Here is a 20,426-nt window from a genome sequence, read left to right as displayed (position 1 = left end):
CTGCCCCTAAAAGACTTTCAAAGTCTGTAGGCTTTGAAGATACAGAGAGACAGCAAGGTAGAGGCAATTAGAAGAGAATGGGAAGACTCTTCCCCACTCTCCTCCACACAACTTCCCTCAGACCTCTCAGCCTTTATCTACAGATATTACGGAAATATGCAAGACAGAGTTCCTGAAAGGGGCCCTGGAGAGGAGTGGGTTCTGAGTGATGGCATCAGAAAAGGAAGGAGGGGGTAGCACTGTGAGTGAAATACCCACCCAGGTTCGTGTATGGTGGAAATGTATGCATTTCATTAATAGATTATGTCTTCTAATGAGCTGCCACTCTAGGAATTTTGCTTCTTTTTGTGCATCTTTCTAATACCCTAATTTTTGGAAGGAATGGAGAATACGTTGGCAGTAAGTCAGAAGATGGAGTAAAACAACTTTTTATTTTTCCTCTTAAATTGCCCATCAGTCCATACTAAAGCCATCATAGCTCAATGTCAAAGATCTCCTTTTCTGTCTCCCTCTCCTTTAATCACCTCCCAGACAGTTCAGGCTACATTTTCACCTCTCTACCTCTACCCCAAGGTATTAGATTTCACTAATGTTTTACTGTCTGGATTCCCCAGCTCTTTCTCATGGAGCTAGGGAGTGAAGGTGGGAGGGTTTTAAATTCTTCAGGTACTTTGAAGCAACATTTACAAGGTAAACATACCCCTATCTCTTATAATATGACCACTTCTCTCAGCATAATGCTAAGGCATTATTGTTACATGGTACCTTTATTCCACTGTGTCAAATATCTACTTCTAATGCTCTAGATTGACATGGGCAGCACTCAGAGAGATAGATGAGCCAGCTCTTCCCCCTGCCCCGCTATGAAGAGGGTTCAGGAGGAGGAAAGCCCTTCCTACCTGGTGCAGCCTTTGAAATCCAGCACAGGTGTTTTGCTAAAGCTCACCAGCCAGGAAATAATTTCCACAAAAGCTAGAAAACGCAGGTTGCAAAGTTCGTCCAGGTTGCTCATGCAAAGACATGGAATACACTAGTTAAGCAAAACAGACCTTCTAGTCAAATGGCAGAAAAATTGATTTGGGGCGGTGATTGACAGGGCTAATAGCCAATGATGGAAGCCCCCTGGACAATTCCTTTTCCCCAGGGTTTTCGCCTTTTCTGCTAAAGGTTTTCCTGCCTTTCACCGTGGACCATTTTTATGAATCCCTATGCAGTACCAGGTGCTTGGTACATGTTAACATGCTTATCTGTGGAATGTCATCTTTGTAAATTTGAAGGCTGCTTATAATTAAGGGTAGTTACACCAAGGATGGAATATATAAAGAAGCACGAGTAGTAACAGAACACTCTTTAAAAGATTAGCTCCTGAATATCCTATGTTTTTTCTCAGACATATAATTGCATTATCTATGCTTTCTTCAGGAGACCTAAGTGTGTCCTAAAGTAACTACTGTATCTGAGGCTGGAAATAATAGCCACATCATCCTCTTTCTCCCCTCTCTGCTGCGTCCCAGGAGGCTGAGGCAATACCGGTAATGGAGACACTGGGATATGGGCAAGATACACATTTAACAAGTCCCATGAAGGAAAGCGTGTTTGCTGTGTCACTATGCTCTTCAAAGTCAACTGGGATGATGGCAAAGGGCAACTGTCTTACGACCCTTTACTTTAGTGCAGGAAAACATCCTCCGTGGTCAGAGTTACTCACGTTATACAGGGCAATCATCAAAACACTTCTAAATATCATAATTCACCACTATAGAGACTGTGTTATTAGAGAAAATAAAATTCTTAAGGTAGAATAAGAGGTCAGAGTTAACATGTCATAACAATGCACATATTGCAGTGACCTGAACTTGCTGTTTAAAAGGAAAATTGAGTATAAGCTTTTTCTGTTACATTAACAATCATGTAATCCTCTAAAGGTGGCTTTTACACCATGAAAGATTTAACATTTTCTAGTACATATTAGGAATATTCTTAAATTGAATCTTTTCTTTTATGAGTAGAATGACACCTACTCTTTCTTAAAGCTGCTCCTTTGGAGACCAGTGAGCATACTGGACATGTATTGGTTGACCACTGGTATAGAAAAACCATTCAATTGGCTAAGCACTTTTCAATAAGCATTTCTTGACCACCTACTTTGTGCTGAGCACAGTGAGTGAGACAAAATGAGTCAAAGATCCAGAATATATATGCCTTTCCGAAGAATATACACTCATTGGGAAAACAGCAAGTGTTAAAAAAAATAGAACGTAAGACAAGGCAGAATATGGAGTAGACATAATAAATACCATGGGAGACATTGCAATGAGGAGACCAGGAATGTTAGGGGAGGCCAGGAGTTTGGCAAGAAGGTAGAGAAACCATTCTGAGCAAAATGCCAGAGGGCAAAAGAGCATGGTAGTTGTAGGGCACAGTGAAGAACCTTGATAAATAAGGTTATTCTCATAAGGAAGGGTCAGATGATAAGAAAATTTCAATTCCAGAAAAATGGATTTTTCAGTTGATCCCATAAACAATGGAGTCAGAGTAGTGAAAATGAACCATGCAAGTGGGTGGCAGTGTAGAGAGAAGAGACTCAAAGATTAAGCATGAGCAAACATGAACATTTAGAGCAGGGCTTTTGCGGTAATATACCCATTACGTGAGTAGACGTTATGGTGAAGTCCATGGGGCTAAACAGAAAAAATAAAACTGGGAATATGAGGGAAGGGCTGATGGATGACAGGGTTGAAAGAAAATCAAGTGCTAAAGATCAGTCCATAGGACAGGGCCTGACAGAGTTAAACAAGGGTTTTTCAATGCAAGGTGTTTGAAAAGGTGGCTAAGAAGTAAGTCTCAGATTCTGAGCCGGGGCGGCTGAGACTTTGAGAGAGAATAAATAAGAGACAGTAGTGGCACAAACACCCTCATGTTGGCTCAGCTGAGACCACACGAAATTGAAATTATGATTACCCAAGGTCAGTTCACTTAATTCAGCAAATCAGGTTTTTAAAAAATCCATCTGACTAGTTTAAGGATACCTAGGAGAGACAGCCGCTTTCCCATACTCGCCTTCTTACCCCCTTGTTTTGGGTATTGTGGAGAACTCGAATCACGAATGAAGAAGGACAAAGCCTTATCAGGGACTGTGGAATATGCTAACCTTTCCTACATTCTCTTCTTTTACAGAAAAGATTGCTGATAGAGCGGACCATATACTTTCAAGGAATAAATATTCTCCATAGGATCATTTGCAAAGGCCAATAAGAAAGAGGACTTCTCATGGAACAACGTGTGGCTTTTCCTAAGCACAAGAAGCCGTTCCTGCCAGGGCATTTCTGCTCACCCCTCACTAGCCTTCTGAATAGCTGTCACTCTCTCTCTTTTCCTGCTCCTGCTTTTAAACCATTTCTTTACTGTTATTACCTCGGCTCAAAGCTCCCATAATAGCTTTTTCCTTAAGCACAAGGACATGGAAATCAGAGCGACGATCACAACCGAACAGCTCTGCTGGCGTGAAGGATGGGAAATGCTGGCCTGTGATGACAAACGGGCAGACACACAGTATTATGTCAGAACGGGAGACCCAGGCCACAGCCTCATTCTCGCAATCCGATGCTCTTGTTTTATTTTCAAGCCTGTAAGCTCACAATATTTCCTTGAAGGGGACTGTTCTCGTATGAAAGTCAAAACAAGCAATATTTAGTCTGAGGCTATCAATCATTAATAATTGAATACTGCTTGCACAGCTCCAGGTTGCTGGTGCCATAGAGGTGTTATTCCTGGATGCACTATTTGTATGTGGTCACTGGATCCTCTAATTAAAAACTTCAATAGGGGAGGATTTGAAAAGTATGAAGGTGCTGCCACCTTGAGGATTCTTCCTGCCTGGTTGGAGATTTACCTTTAAAGCAAGGGTAGATTCGGGGTGATATCATTTTATTCTATGAAGAAATTGAACAAACTTGGAATTCCCCAGTTGGGGATGTTGCGGAACCTGGGGACAAGCATCCCGAGGGCTGGCTACACTCTTCAGCCGTACGTCTCAGCACTAGGTGCCACAGGCACCCATCAGAGGCAGTCTTTTGAATTTTCCTTGCCGATGACGGCTCAGACTCACACAAATCTTATCATACAACCCCTCTTTTTTTCCCACCTCCACCTCCCACTTCTCCCATGAGAAGTATAAAATGGCTGGAGAAAAAAAATGATAGGATTCTATTTCACTGAGGCTGAAAATGACATAAAACGAGCAGATAATTTAAAATACAGATTTAATCACAGATAAAGAACTACAAACCCCCCACCTATCCAACTCTCCTAAATGCTGTCAACTCTTTCTGCATTAGTGCTTTAACTACAATAATAGTGCCCTAAAAATGCCCTGCTCAGAAAACAGAGGCATTAGAGATGGATGGGATCCCATTCCCTAAATTTATAACAAGGGGCAGGATGGTTGCCAAATTCATTATCATCTACAAATGAAAAGGCAACGAAGTGTATTATCAAAGGTATTCTTTACCAACTAGCCCCCATTTGATGAGATTTAGTTCTATGTACATTAGACTGATGTATTTTTGAAAAATCAACCTAAACAGGAGGCTGTTAATTTGGGGGAAATTTTTTGTATTTCTTGGCTTTCAGAAGCCCTACTCATTAAACCTTTAGTATGTTCCCCATGAATTCTTCAGAACATGTTTACCAAGATGCCTGCCTTCCGCTTGCTGAGAAAAAGACTTGAACTTCTATTGAACCTGAGGCTTCAGCACAACTATGGGGCAGAAGTGGTTCCATTTCCCCATTAAAAAGCTTTCATTTGCAAGCCACAGATGAAATTTCATCTGCTTTGCATCAGCGTAGTTTTAACTTGAGAGAACTTGGCACCGCAAACCTCACCCCCATTACTGGTGTTCCCCTTCTGATGGGAAATAATACATTTACGGCTTAGTCTTTATTTTGTTTGTGTGCAAAATAAATAAATTAATTAAACACAGTGGTGCCCTCACAATTTTTCGCCACTCATTCAAAGCTTGGTCTGGGCTGCTCTCAACTGAGTGTCTCTAGAGTAACAGCCACATGTGGTTTTTGGTCTTTGCGTACTTTGCCAAGCAACCTGGAACTCTGTTGGCACCTACAAGCACCCTCTTGGAGGGCTGAAAATCCACTTCCACAGAAAACACTGTTTTTTATATATGGAAATAAAATGGCCCATTTTAAGTTTTTTCTTAGAAAATGTAATCACAGGACAAATAAGCTTTCTCTTTATCCATGTTCTTTTAACAAAGGTGCGACCCAGGGGGTACTTACTAGACCCGAAATGCAGTTTAATTTGAGAGGCCCAGAATCATCTTAATGGGACACTGATAGCCATGTACAGAGCTCCTTGGGGATCACTGCAGGACACATCTACGCAATAATAAGTTTTTTGAGAACAGGAGCTGGTCTCTCGCATTTGGAGACTATGTATTTATTGAATAAGGATATAGAAGAATGAGAGAGAAAAAAGAGAAAAGAAAGAGTGCTACTTGCTGGAGAGTGGTTGAGTGCTACCACAATTACCATTGCTCAGAGAGCGCCAGGCACCGAGGGGGGGGGTGGGCCCTGAATGCCTGTCTTCATCCCTTGCCCAGAGCAATAGATTCAAGAATTAACCATTTCCAGTTCTCTATGTATAGAATGCAGAAGTAATGGTAAAGTGAATGCACAAGCAACTGGAATAAGCCCCCATTTCATTCCTGCCTTCCTCTTTTGGAGAGGAACTTTTCATCTTCCTGAACCAAGTTCTTGTAACTTAGCTATCCTTAACCATTAGCATTTGCAACTTACCTTAGCTATTACCATTAAAATAAGTGTCTGAGTCAACGTTTATTCTTCCAGGACAGAGAAATGGTTTGGCCATAGAGTATTGAGCCGAACTGAATAGATTTTATCATATAACAGAAAGAGGGCAAATCTTTGCAAAGAGTATACTATAGACATTTTCCACTCAAGTGAAATTTAAAAAGCAAAATGTTCAACTTGTTTTGCAAAGCTAAAAATAAAAGAAGGGAAAAACGTCATCATTGAACTCCTTGACAGATTAAGTCACACTACATCACGGATAGTGTGACTCACATTCCAAACTGTTATCATATCCCACTATTAGAAGCACTTCTTAAAATATCTTAACATTTAACTCAGTGATAAAATCAATTACATGTTATTCATTCTATCTCTTTTCTTCATCTGAAAACAGAAACAAAATGTGACTTAGAATGTAACCACCAATGCGGAGAGCCAGAATTATGAGAATTTCAAGATAAGCAATTCACTTAATCCTATGAATTTATGTCACTGCGTTTAGATTATAATAACATAATAATGGTAACTGGAACCAGGTCTTGTGTGAGAAGCTTCGGGTCCACCACCTCATTTAGTCCTCGGGCATTCTGAGGAAGTCACTCTTACAATTTCATTTTCTTCTGACACTCAACGAGACCATACAACTTCTCCTGAGTGATACAACAGTAAATGGCCAATCAAAATTCAGACAGCCAGAGTCCAGCACCAGAAACCTCCCTGTGAGCCTCCACGCAGTAAAGATCACCCAGTTATAATCACTCACCTACTCTATTTCCATTTCAAGATTCTTATTTACAGTGACTATTAACCTTAGCTCACAGGGTCCTTTGAGTGGTGACTTTTGGCATCTACCATGCCTAAATTCGTTTAGGGAAGTTCTAAAAGAATTTGCTCGTTTTTTTTCTTTTTCTAAGTTACTGGGAATGGAGAAACAGATCAATTTAAACTACCAAATCTATAAAACATCAAAAGAATTTTATTTTAAATGAGCCAAGTCTGCATAATATAGTTTTCTTTAAGTGTTTATTTATTTGGGGCAGGGGGTGGGGGGAAGCCAGGGCAGAGAGAGAGGGAGAGAGAGAATCCCAAGCAGGTTCCGAGCTGTCAGCGCAGAGCCGGACTGGGGCTCAAACTCACGAACAGTGAGATCATGACCTGAGCTGAAACCAAGAGTTAGATGCTGAACCGACTGAGCCACCCAGGTGCCCCTGCAGTATAGTTTTTAGGTCTAAAAGAGGAAGACTGAGTGAAAGAACCAGCAGTTGAACAACGCATTCATTCTGCACTCTGTTAAGCTTCCAAAAAAAGGAAAAAAGCTTAAGGATAAAACTAGTAAACTTTGTTGTAGTTTTATAATATTGGCAAGAGGGAACAGCCTTCTGGCTTTAGAACTGATGCTAGTTAGGAAGAGATCCCTAGAACATTGTTATAATGGTAATGGCAGTACATCTCTTACAACTTTGTCATACGAAGAACAAAGGGAACTACATAAACCCCATGTCCTCAACTTACTCGTGTGGATCATCACAGCCTCAGTCTACCCACGAATTTGTAGCATGTGTTGTAATTAATGAGCAGCGTTGTAGTGTGCCTCTTACAGATTTATCATTCATTGTAGATGTTAACTACCACAACAAGTAAAGAAAGAGGGTTGAAAGAGTTCCAAAAAATTGTTCACGGTTCACATAGCGGACAGGCATGTGTAAGGTCAATTTACAACAGAGGGCAGAGGTTGCCATGAGAGCTGTTCCCTTCATTTTATTAAAAAAAAAAAAAATAGGCACGGCAGACTTAGGAAGTCATTTTAATGACCTTATTAAAAGCTTTATTTGGTAAGTAGGGGTATACAATATATTTTAGTTTTTCTGTAACTAAAATAAATAATAAATAAAAATTCTTAGAAGTTTTGTGATGGCATAATAAAAGCAAACATAAGAGGTTTTGTTCACCTCAAAATGATCTATCTAATGCTTTTTACTCCCTCCCCCCAGTATTGAAGTGAAGGTTTGCAGGGCGCCCTCAGACACAAACATTTTCCACTAGGAAAAAAAAGGATCTTGATGCTCTTCAAAAGTAAGATAACATTTAAATTTTTTTTAATGTTTATTTTTGAGAGAGACAGAGACAGAGCTTGAGTGGGGGAGGGGCAGAGAGAGAGGGAGACACAGAATTGGAAGCAGGCTGCAGGCTCTGAGCTGTCAGCACAGAGCCCGATGTGGGGGCTCGAACCCATGGACCATGAGATCATAACCTGAGCCGAAGTCGGACGCCCAGCTGACTGAGCCACCCAGGCACCCCCAAAAGTAAGATAACATTTAAATGCAGATTGCCCACATTGTTTTCATATATAGAAAAACAAATGTGTGTGTGTGTGTGTGTGTGTGTGTGTGTGTGTGTGTGTGTGTGTGTGTTTCCACAAAACACTAACTCCATTCCTATATTTCCTGCAGAACCCTGGAGAAATATCAACCCTTCCTTGCTTTCTCAATATTCCTTGGCTTCAAGTGGCTTCCAGTACTTTTCATATTCCCCTCAAACCCTGGGAGAGTTTGACAACAGTTTCACCGACTAGAATTTTAAATATCAAATTTGTGAAGATCATGATATTATTTATAGACTATGTATAAAATGTACCTGAAACATTTTCCTACCTTTAAAATTAGATGAATGCGGTCTAATTTTAAATTATATTTGGCCAAGGGTGCTTTTGTTGCTTGGGATTTTATTTATGATCTAGGCTGTGGCCATCGTTTGAATAAGATGCCTTGCCTGTGAAGAGCTTGGCCTGATGAAAGGGATAAATCACCTCTTATTCATGATGCTGCATACAACATGACATAAGCCACCTTGCTGCTTATTCTGGGCACTTCATTATTCCCATTGCTGTCAGACTCCTTGGTAATCCTGTTTTAGAAACCTGAACAAACTTGAAGAGTCACAGAGCACTGAGACACTCCTTCCCTGAAAGGTAGTTGGATAAGCCACCTCTTCTCTCAGACAAGTATAAGGAACTTGGCTTATTCATACACTTGGCCATCTTTAACCATTTTTAGACAAGCAAGCCCACCTTCCCTTTGCAGGGTTTTGAGGGTGAATTTTCTTGCGTGTTTGCACTGGCTCCTTCATCGATGTATTTTCCTTTCTAACAAAATACCATCACCTTGTGTCAGCTTCTTTACCCATGGCCTGACTCTTCCGTAAGAAATGATTCCTGGGATGGTCAAAGGGGCGGTCTGTCTCACGCATCATCATGAAGAACTCTTCAATCTGGAAGCTATGTTTCAAATCCTCCTTCCAAAATAATTGGGTTTTTTTAGAAAATAGCCAACAGTAACTTTCACTACTATGTTTTACTGAAAGGAAGTCTCCTGGCCTACACAATAAAAACAGAGAAACAACTCCCTCCCTGCCAAAGACACAGTTAAGTGACATCCAGGAGAGGCAGTGGCCTAAGGTGGAAAGAGCTCCTGAGTAGAACACGGGCTGCCTACTAGACTGGGTGACCTTGAGTAAACACTGAACTACTCTGAGCCTCTAGAAAATGAGGATCTATGTGAGGTGATCCCTAAAACTGTCTCCAGTCTTATATATAAATATAATAGCTTTATAAATACGACAGATGGCACAAGCTTTGATGTTTGACTGTCTCCTGTGCACACATACCTGTCCTTATTTCACATATTTATTCCATAACAACTCTTCTATTTTACTTCTTGTCTGATAACTAAACCATGCAGGTAAATCCAATTAGGGACCGGCTTTCTCTCTGGGCACCAGCAGAGCAACCAGCTGCTGATCATTAGTGCCCCTCCACATCTAGGTAGTTCTACTAAAACTAATTAGAGGGCTTATATCAGGACTTTTAACAAAACGATGTTGTCTTTGAATAACTCCAAAGTGGTATGGACAAAATGATAAGCGGCTTTCTTAGACACTGAGTGAAACACTGAACAAATTACAGTATCCGTAAGTGAGCCAGCTGTTGGCAGCTGCAATTTCTCCCCCCATATCCTTCCCTGCTAATGAGTTAACCCATTTCAACACGCTTCTTCTGTCTTCTTGGGTGCCTTCTTCACGAGGCTCTCATGAGTTGTAGTAGAGGAGGCTGGGTGACACCGTCTGTCCACGTTGGTATGAATGCTGAGGGCACAGACATTTCTCAGTTTGCAAATTGCATGATTATTGTTGGAGCTATTTGTGGAAAATTCTTATGACTTTGTTCCTCTGCCTCTTCCGTCTGCCCTGTTTATAGGCAGCTGTCTTCTGTGTTCTCTCCTCCTCTGGACTCTGGCTTTCTGAGACAGCCTTCCCCACACTCTGCCCTGTCCTGCCCTGCCCTGCCCTGCCCTGCAGCAGACAGTGGCTGCTTCAGCTCTCTTCCTGCCCTTTTCTCCAATATGGGCGGGAAATCATCTATAAAACAAGAAGCTAAACTAGGTAATTAATAAAACCCAACCAGCCTACTTACGTAGGTAACCATTTGGGGTTGTCCACACAGATTCCGAAGTTCTTGGAACTTACTGAGGAGTTGAGGTTCCTTACCACTCAAATGATGATTTGGTGGGAAGGACAAACTCTGGGGGCATGCCAACATAGGAAAAAAGATGCCTCTTGGAAGCTGAAAGGAGTTTGTCTGTAATTCATTTTTCTTCATTTTAAAGCATTCCCAGACCATATGAAAGTCCATAGAGTCTTCCTTACCAGTACATGTAGATAATAATTATAAGCAATGTTTTTTGAGCACTTACTATGTGCCTGACCCCATACTGAGTGCTTTATTCATCCTCACAGCCAGCCTTTAAGGAAAGTACCATTATTATACTCATTTCACAGATGGTAAAAATGTGGGTCAGAGAGGTTAAGTCATTTGCCCAAGGTCACATAGTAGCAAACAGCAGAGCTGGGCTTCCAAATTAGGCAACCTGACTCCATGACATACACCCTCAAACTCCTTGCATTCTACTGCTTCTTCATATGAGTTTTGTATGCACAACAATTTGGTTGGAATCATGTGTGCATGTCATGGGGGGGGGGGTTGAAATGGTATAATTCCATCGAATAGCAAGTGATTACCTGGATTCTCTTTCCCCCTTTCAAAACAACTGCTTGCCAAAAGCACATCTTATTTGTTTAATTTATTGGTTCCTATAAATCTAAAGTTGGCAGAACTGCTCTTCCAAAATTATCCATCCTGATTTGGGTTGGGAAACAAAGACTTTCATCTGGTTTGGGATGGGTACAGGAACTTTAAGAGGGTGCCATGTGAATCACAAGAAATACAAAAATATAATAGAAAGAGACTTGATCTTTTCTTATAGGAAAGAAAACTGAGGCCCAGGAAAAATGAGGGACCTGTCTGGGTTCAGAAAGTTTGTTAGTGATAGAGCCTAAATGTCCATCAACTGATGAATGGATAAAGATGTGGTTTATAAATACAATGGAATACTACTTGGCAACGAGAAGGAATGAAATCATGCCATTTGCAGCAACGTGGATGGAACTGGGGGGTATTATGCTGAGTGAAATAAGTCAGTCAGAGAAAGACAGATTTCATGTTTTCACTCATATGTGGATCTTGAGAAACTTAACAGAAGACCATGTGGGAAGGGAAGGGGGAAAAATAGTTACAAACAGAGAGGAAGGGAGGCAAACCATAAGAGACTCTTAAATACAGAGAACAAACTGAGGGTTGGTGGGGGGGTGAGGGAGAGGGGAAAATGGGTGATGGGCACTGAGGAGGGCACTTGTTGGGATCAGCACTGGGTGTTTTATGTAAGCAATGAACCACAGGAATCTACCCCCAAAACCAAGAGCACACTTTACACGCTGTGTGTTAGCCAATTTGACAATTAATTATATTCAAAAAAATAATAAAACACTTTGAACTTAAAGAAAAAGAATAGAATTAGAATCACTGATTTTCTCCTTTAAAATTCTTTCTAGAAATGGATGGTGCTTCTTACCTGGTAGAATCTGAAAATATCTAAAATAGCTACAATAAATGCCATAGCCCTGCTACTGTCAAAGGACTTATATTTTTGATAACATGGTATATCTTTTCCTTTCTTTCTAGCATCAGTGTCCAAGGGAAAAGAATATGGGAAACCAGCAACCATAGCTACTGTACCTCTTTTGTCACCGCGACACTGAGAAAGCAGTCCCTCACACTCATTTCTGGACCAGAGAGGTTACGGCAGATACTAGAGTAAGGGAACATGATGAACAAAGCAGAGCCAGATTCACCACCTGTGAGCTGGCAGTTGTATCACCTAATCCAGTCATATTCATGGCGCATTTCCCTTAGAAGTGCTCTTAAATCTTACCAGGCCTTTTATTAGTCAACCTTCCTGGAGTTGAATCAGGAGAAAAAGGTATATAAAAAAACATACTCCCTCTGTCCCCAAATCCTCAGTCTCAGATATGCAAATAACCCAAGTCAATTATTAGACCTCCCTCCATGCCTTCGTCCCAAAGATAGGCACGAAATCCTTTCCAAATTATTTGTCTATGGAAAAGAATTTATTCAATAAATTTAATAATTTACTCATTTCCTCAGCTTGGGTGCCCCCATCATGCAGCTTGTCTGTGATGTTCACTTGCTGTGTTACTGGATCTGCTCTGCTTCTCTCTGACCTTTCAGTTCAACCTCTGCCCCCCAATAATTGTAGTGTACCTGTCGCCATAGCCCATTTCTCATGAGGGAGAATCTGGCCAATCAGTGAATTGATAGACCATGGAGATATGTCCATCCCTGGTCCAAGAACCATAGTGGCTGGAAAAGCAGCAAGCCTGCTTTAAATTCAGTAAATTTCAACGAAAAGTATTAAGACATCAAACTGAAATGAAGAAAAAGATATGAGTAGTATTATAATGCTCTTAATAATATAGTTCAACCCTTTATGCTGGAATAAGATCAATCCCAATATATATAAAACCAGATAGTCTATTCAAAGTACAGCATCACTTTATGTAAAGAGAAGTATTCTAGAAACTCTCCAATTTTTACCTCATGGGATTTTACTGTGCTTAAATACAAAAAGGAAGGACAAGAAGCATTTACTCAGTCTGGAGTTCAGAGCCAGAAAAGGACCATGTGGCTTTCAAGGTATAGAGATGGCAGTTCCATTGTTTCCTGAGGACTGGTGTTCCCCAGCTCCCATCTTGACAGTTATATTCTCTTCCTTTGAGTTCCTTAAGCTATTCCTGTAGTCTTTAAATTATTCCCCTTTTGCTTAAGTCAAGTAGGCTTGTGGAGTTTTGTTTCTTTTTAACCAAATTCTAACTGGCAAGTCTACATGATCACCCCTATTCAAAAGTTTTATTTGTTTGTTTAATCATTCTTTCACTATAATGGTGAAACATGGGAGTCTCAATTAGAAAGAGACAAAGTTAAATGCGTCCACAATTTGAAAGGTCTTTATTTTGAATGTTTCTACACCAAATCTATGTCCGTGTGTGAAATCAGATAAATTAGCAATATGGTTAGTGTGAATTCTGCTACCATCACAGAAGTCATTTGTTGAACAGGAAATACATGTAATTTCAGGCTTCAGATTAAACTAGTTATCATCTGGCAAAGCTGAATCTCCACAGCCAAACTCAGAGAGCTCAGGTTCAGTAAATAGAAGCCTAGCACCTGATATTTCCAAATCAGAATGTATACTATACTTTTAATATCAGGCATCATAAATATAAAAAGCAAAGACACACACACACACACACACACACACACACACACACACACACACACAATTTAAGAGTAAGCAGCACCACATAGTGGTAAGATAGGGAATAGCCACTGTGGGAGAGATGCGCGAGCATTTGTTCCCTTGGAGACAGAGGACTGGTTCTTTGTTATTTTTCCAGAGCCTTAGATGTGATCAGTGCAGTGTTATTTTCTGTGAGAAACCATTTTTATGGTGTTTTCACTTCTTGACCTCTGGACAAAAACAATTGTTGGCTAAATTTCAAACTCACAGATGAAATGCTAACAATGAAAAAATAGTTGTCGTATTTTGCCATGTGTGTTTGTGTTTATTACAACCAACTGCATTTCAAAAAACAAAGATTGAAAAAGTGTTATTGCCCGAGGACTTTCCTTTTATGCTTTGGGACAGAGAACATTTTACTGCTAAATTTAATCTACTGAAAATCAAATTTAATAACTGAAAAATTAACAGAAATGTAACCATGGGCATTATAGTGATCACATTAAATAAATGAAAGTAAAATACACCTGTAATATGGTAAATTTAGCTAAAATTTGGCTTATAATTTATTCTGTGTATGAAGTATAAAACAATGATCTGAAAAACATTCCTACTTCTTTCAGTCTAAAGATATTGCTTCTTCAGTCCTTTGAAGTATAAAGACCATAATTTCTAGAATGTATTCTGTTTGTGTCACAATGAGATGTTCATCTTTCCTCAACAATGCTTGATCTCTTAATACCTTCACTGACACCCTCAGTGGACAGCCTTCCTAGGCATTTCTCCATAAGTGAAGAGTTTTCAAGAGAACTTCAGCAGAATCACCGGTGTCTAAAGAGTCATTTTCTCATTATTTAACTTTTAAAGCCTTTTTGCTATTGAAGGAAACATGATTAGCATCAGAGCTGCAAAATAATCTGTAGTTGAGAAGAATGCACGGTCAGGACCAGCAAAACTCTGATAGCATCTCTGAATGGTTAAGAGAGCATAAAAGTAAAGACAGTCCTTAGCACAGTTGAGTGACATACTGAGTGATGCCAGCCGAGTGTTTTCAGTACTTTTACACTCTTCATATCCCAGAACACAGAGAATGAAAGGTCCTGTATTGTCCACATTTCCATATTTTCTCTACATTTTTTGATGCTCTGGAGCCTCACCAGCCATGGGGAGATGGCCCCTGGGGGCAATCACTTGTCTGTAAGAACCCCTTTCATATGCGAACCAACCAATCCAGAACCCTTACTCTCCAATTACCTCTTGAACTGAAATTTCAAATACCAAGCCACCACCCACCCTACTGCCCCCAGTCACCTCAGGACTAGGCAAAAGACAGTTCAGAACAACCCATACACCCCTGAGCCTGCTGGAATTATTCACACTAGCCAATCCTAACCCTGCTTACCTTGCTTTGCGCATTCTTTCCCACAGAAAATACAATAAAGGCTTTTGCCCATTCTTTCCCTTGCTTTCCCTCTGCTTACTGACAGACTCCAGTGCTTCCCATGTGGACCTGCGTGGCATGCCTAGCCTCCTGCTTCTAAAGACCCGTGAGTATAAAATTTCCTTCCTTCACCATAGTCCTTTCCATGTCTATGTGTCTTACCATAAAACAAATTAAAACAGCTCCTGGGTACATTTTAAAGCAGGTTCCTGACAATGTAGTGCTCTTTCATCTCCATCATTTTCATTTCCTGATACCTCTCTAGTCTCCCAAATTATGTGAAAGTATGTTTTGTCCAGGACTGTGTGTGGATTTGCCCAAGAGATGTATAACGAGAGGATGATTACTCTCTTTGTTACTTTGTTTGTGGATCTTATTTATGCCATTGAGAAAGTTCTCCCATAAAACTTAGCCCAAACAGGGATTCTGAAACCATGCTTTCTGGGGCTTTATGACCCAAATTTAATTTCTTACTTTGAAATTTGATTATGGCTCTGGTCTCTGTATTAGTTCCAACCATTTTTTATTGCACTGGCTTTTAACTGATTTTAAAGTGCTAAAACAAATATAAAACTGATTAAATAACCAAGGCATTAATTTGGTGGTAATCAATAGTCGTCACATTTACGTATTTGCCTCATGTGGCTTGATGCATTTGGCATATTGTGACATATTATATTTTGACTAAATAATTAACTTCCAGTCACTCTCCTCAGACCTTGTGCCCAATTGACTCTGCTGCCCAATTTCCTCTCTTGGATTCGGAGTGCCCCAAGGCTCAGCCTGTTTCATTTGTGTAACTAAACACTGTTCTCCTAGGGTTACATTTAATTAAAACAGCGGTATTTAAGAGAAATATTTCACTTCTTAGGTCTAAACCATCCTTTGCTAGTATAATTACTTCATAAAAATCACACTGTGGCAAGATAGGGAAAAGACAGATGCAATTATGGAATCACTCTCTGAAAGCTGGAGAATAAAATCATCAGGAAGCAGCTGTCATTTTTTTTGCCTTGTTTCTACTTAATAAACTTATACCCCAACTATATTAACAAAATACCATCCACAGTAGGTGCCCAGGTCTTTCTTGCTGAAAGAAAACAGCTTCTGAATCTTATATGTGTGTAGGTGTGTTGTACGTGTGTATGCATGTGTGTGTATGTGTACTCACGTGTGGCTGAATGAATGTCTGTGTGCGTGTGTGTATGTCGAGGGCACTATCATTAATTAAGCTCCTCCTACACACAAGGCACTTTGCTTAACCACCACACATTTTTTCTCTTATTTAATTCTTACAATTCTAATAAATATTATGATTCTTACAATCACAGCCCTGTGCAATGAATTTTCAACTTTAAATGTTCTCAGTAATATAAAGATAAACAAGAGTGAATGTTTCTGTTTAAATAGAGAGAAATTAACTGCTGAAGTGAAAAATGTCTTAGAAACTCTACTTACTTTATAAGGAAGTTAACATTTCTGTGCCAGGCCCTACGTTAAGAATTTTATATATGTTTTCTCATTTGAGGCTTTCAACAATTAATGAGATGGGGTTTATTATTCTCTTTTTATTGTTGAGGAAAATCAGGCTTCCTACAGGTAAAATGATTTTTTACGTTTATTTAATTCTATTCTCCTGCATTTTTTGTCAAGGATGGTGAGGTAGACATCTTCGTCAAGATGGTGAGATATTTTAAGATCTTAACTGAGGTTACTTTTTGTGAATTTTCTTGATTTGCCTGTGGGACTCATGGCTTCAGGGGAGTGAGCAGACACTGCTTTCCAGAGCTCACAGAGAAGCCCAAGCCATGGCCAAGATGGCGCCTGAGCAGGAAAAAGCAATCATCCAGGCCAAGACTTCCCAAACTCACTCTGGTGAAGGACCAGTTACTTTTTTAATAAAAATAAAATAATATAAATAAAATAATAAAAATGAACTTTCAGGTATATGAGATAGAAAATCCAAAGATATCAAAAATACAAGCCCCAAGTTTTAATTATTAAATTCAGATTTCTACAAAAGTTTCTGAATGTTTACTCTCAATTCCTGTCTGATCTCATTGATAACTAGCAACAGTAATTTAAATAGTTTTATTTACTAGTATCATGTCCATATAACACCCTTTTTATAGCCCTGGTCCAGGCCACAGGCCTTAGTGTAGCCATTCAGAGTTCTACTCACCTTAGTTTGGGGTGGGGACCAGTCAGGGATTCCTGGTCCGTAAGAAGACAAAGAAGAAGTATGTAAAGAAATGATAGACTAAAGAACCCTGTGACTGGGTCAAGAAGGACACAGAGCATGGATTATACAATTGGAAGCCAAAGTAGAACCAAGCATCCATGGAAGACAAAGTGGAGGCAAAAGTCAATCCCTAAGACTTGGTGAGGTGAGTCACACCTCAGGGAAGACCTCTGAGGGCAGGAGATCACCAGGGATAAGAAATGTACTCTTCTGGGAAAGCAAGCTGGTGCAGCCACTCTGGAAAACAGGATGGAGTTTCCTCAAAAAACTAAAAATAGAACTACCCTACGACCCAGCAACTGCACTACTAGGCATTTATCCACGGGATACAGGTGTGCTGTTTCGAAGAGACACATGTGCCCCATGTTTATAGCAGCACTATCAACAATAGCCAAAGTACGGAAAGAGCCCAAATGTCCATCGGTGGATGAATGGATAAAGAAGAAGTGGTATATATATATATACACACATACAATGGAGTATTACTCGGCAATCAAAAAGAATGAAATCTTGCCATTTGCAACTACATGGATGGAACTGGAGGGCATTATGCTAAGTGAAATTAGTCAGTCAGAGAAAGACAAAAATCATATGAATTCACTCATATGAGGACTTTATGACACAAAGCAGATGAACATAAGGGAAGGGGAATAAAAATAATATAAAAACAGGGAGGGGGACAAAACAGAAGAGACTTATAAATATAGAGAACAAAATGAAGGTTACTGGAGGGGTTGTGGGAAGGGGGATGGGCTAAATGGGTAAGGGGCATTAAGGAATCTACTCCTGAAATCATTGTTTCACTATATGCTAACTAATTTGAATATAAATTTTAAAAAATAAAAAATAAAATTTAAAAAAATTTAAAAAAAGAAACACACTCTTCAAATGCAACACCATTCCCCTCAGATAAGCCTCCATAAGCCCAGAGTCTCTCAAAAGGAAAGGAAGAAGGGGGTAAAGAATCTTGAATGGCTGAGTAGTAAATTTCCCAAAAGACTGAGTTTAAAACCAGAGGTGACTAAGTTATCTGAAATTGGCAAGATTCAGTTTTCTGCTATTGAAGAGAAAGAGGGTATTGTGCAGTAAAACAAATGTAATTCCAGAAATTTTTTAATTATATTTTTGAAACTTGAGTATGTATTTTGTAAAACATCATATCTCCTACATAGAATTATTTACATTTTTAACAGAAGACACTGTTCTGATCTAGAAAAGTGAATTTTTTTTTAGAATTCATTTATTTATTTTGAGGGAGAGAAACAGCATGAGTGGGGGAGGGGCAGAGAGAGAGGGAGAGAGGGGGAGAGAGAGAATCCCAAGCAGGCTCTGCACTACCAATGTGGAGCCCAATGTGGGGCTCAAACCCATAAGCCGGAGATCATGACCTGAGCCAAGTTGGATACTTAACTAACTGAGCCACCCAGGCTCCCCTGGAAAAGTGAATTTTTAACAGAAGAATGTCTAGTAACAATCATAAGTCACCAGGAGAGACATTTTTTTTTAAACAGGGAATTTTAATCTCTTAAATCACAATGTCACAGAGAGTCACTTACCCGTATGTTGAGGCCTTTTGAGAAGTTCTGTTACGCCCCACAGAAATCATTGGCAGATCTGTAATAATAGATGACATTGTAGGGCTTTGCATTTTAGGAATCATTTAGTATTTCATTTGTTTAACTGAGAATTAAGTGTGATACACAGTTAAATATCTGAGTGGTAAATAATCCATCTAGATGAGAATGGAAATTGCTCTCTCAGTCAGGTGTTTTGCTAGTACGCAGACTATGGCATCAACATATTGACCTTCACTGTCTCATCACAGTGTTCGCAGCTATGTCCTCTAGGCATGGCTCCTCACCCATCCTGCATGGCAACAATAGTGAGTATCCAAACTTTTTAGCCACCAGCTTTTCTTTTTTTCATATAAAACTGAATATAGAATTTATAAAACAGAGACAAGAGGAATGAAAACACATCCACCAGTAAACTCCTCCTCATGTCAGTCCCTGAGGCTATGCAGAACTCTGGGTCTCTGAAGAACAAATTTGGAAACCAGCTCAGGGGCTCCACCTATGCAGATGGCTGCCTCCTCTCCCTAGAACAATAAACTATGGGCTTTACCCAGCTGTGGACTTTCCTCATATTTAAAGTGGTCAACAGTCAGGAGACACTTTGGTGGGAAAAGCTTTGGCTGTTTAACAACAGCTGATGAAGAGAATGTCTTACCTCTGAAGACATGGCCTGTGTGATATTGCAGATTGGGGCTCAACATAAAGCCACTGTTATGTGGCCATATCATTGGACTGGAATGAAAGATGCGGTTGGTTTTATTCATTATGGTTTGATAATAAGGCAATGCCTTAAGGCAAAAACCTAGAAAGTCCTGCGTTCCCATCTTTACTTGTTGACACTGACTTAGCTAAATGACATCAACAACATGTTTTTAGTCCCATATTTTCAATGATATATCCAGATTTACTATTTTGATTTCTTGTGATGACATCTTGTGACAACATCTGAAACAAGTTTTGAAAAGTAATGATATGAATATTTTATGCTGTCTTCCACTTCCTGTACTTTAATCTCCATATTGAGGGTACAGTTTCTTCCATGAATCATCCTCCTAACTTTCTGTTTGGTTTTATAACGACATATGGTAGCTATTATCACAATCAATAGCAAAAATAACCAAAAATGTTCAATTTTAAACATGACCACTTTCTCAAACCATTGATTTTAAAAGATATTTTTAAGACAACGTATTTATACTTTGTTTAAAGTCATGAAAATAAGCCATTATTAAATTCATTCTTTAACTTCACATTATTTTAAATATAGATTACTTGAACACTTACTTTATATGATGCCCTGTTTTGAGATAACCAAAGTGAATGAGCCATGATTGACCTGAGCTATCCACAGTTTAGTAGCATTGTCAGAGATTTAGAAAAGAGTGGGGTGCACATTCTCTTCCTAACAGAACCTTGAGTCTCTCAGGCATGCATTTTGGTCATAATTGACCTCAGCTCTATTCCAAGGACAGTCTCTGATTGGCTTAAGCCGTTCCGCATAATCCCATTCTCCTGACCTAGTCCCAGAATGAAAGACACAATCTAATTTGATCCAATCAGAGTGAAGCCCTCCTTGGAGCTTTTTACAGGGATAGGGAAAGAGAAGCTTTCTCTTCCTGGGTACTACAGTG

At 39.7% G+C, this 20,426-nt stretch overlaps 1 long non-coding RNA gene across 10 annotated transcripts in view; it reads right to left on the bottom strand.

The window, feature by feature from the left end:
- LOC122238695 overlaps positions 1-20,219 on the bottom strand; it is an 83,542-nt gene extending 63,323 nt beyond the window's left edge. For all 10 annotated transcript variants that reach the window (XR_006217762.1, XR_006217764.1, XR_006217770.1 and 7 more), the window contains exons 1-2: positions 20,080-20,219; positions 18,778-18,835 (exon numbers count right to left, since the gene is read on the bottom strand). This is a non-coding gene — a long non-coding RNA (uncharacterized LOC122238695). The remainder of the gene's footprint in view (positions 1-18,777; positions 18,836-20,079) is intronic.
- Positions 20,220-20,426: the final 207 nt, after the last annotated feature.

Source organism: Panthera tigris, chromosome B2, assembly GCF_018350195.1.
Source record: "Panthera tigris isolate Pti1 chromosome B2, P.tigris_Pti1_mat1.1, whole genome shotgun sequence".
NCBI lineage: Eukaryota > Metazoa > Chordata > Mammalia > Carnivora > Felidae > Panthera > Panthera tigris.
This window is presented reverse-complemented; position numbering and strand designations above follow the sequence as displayed.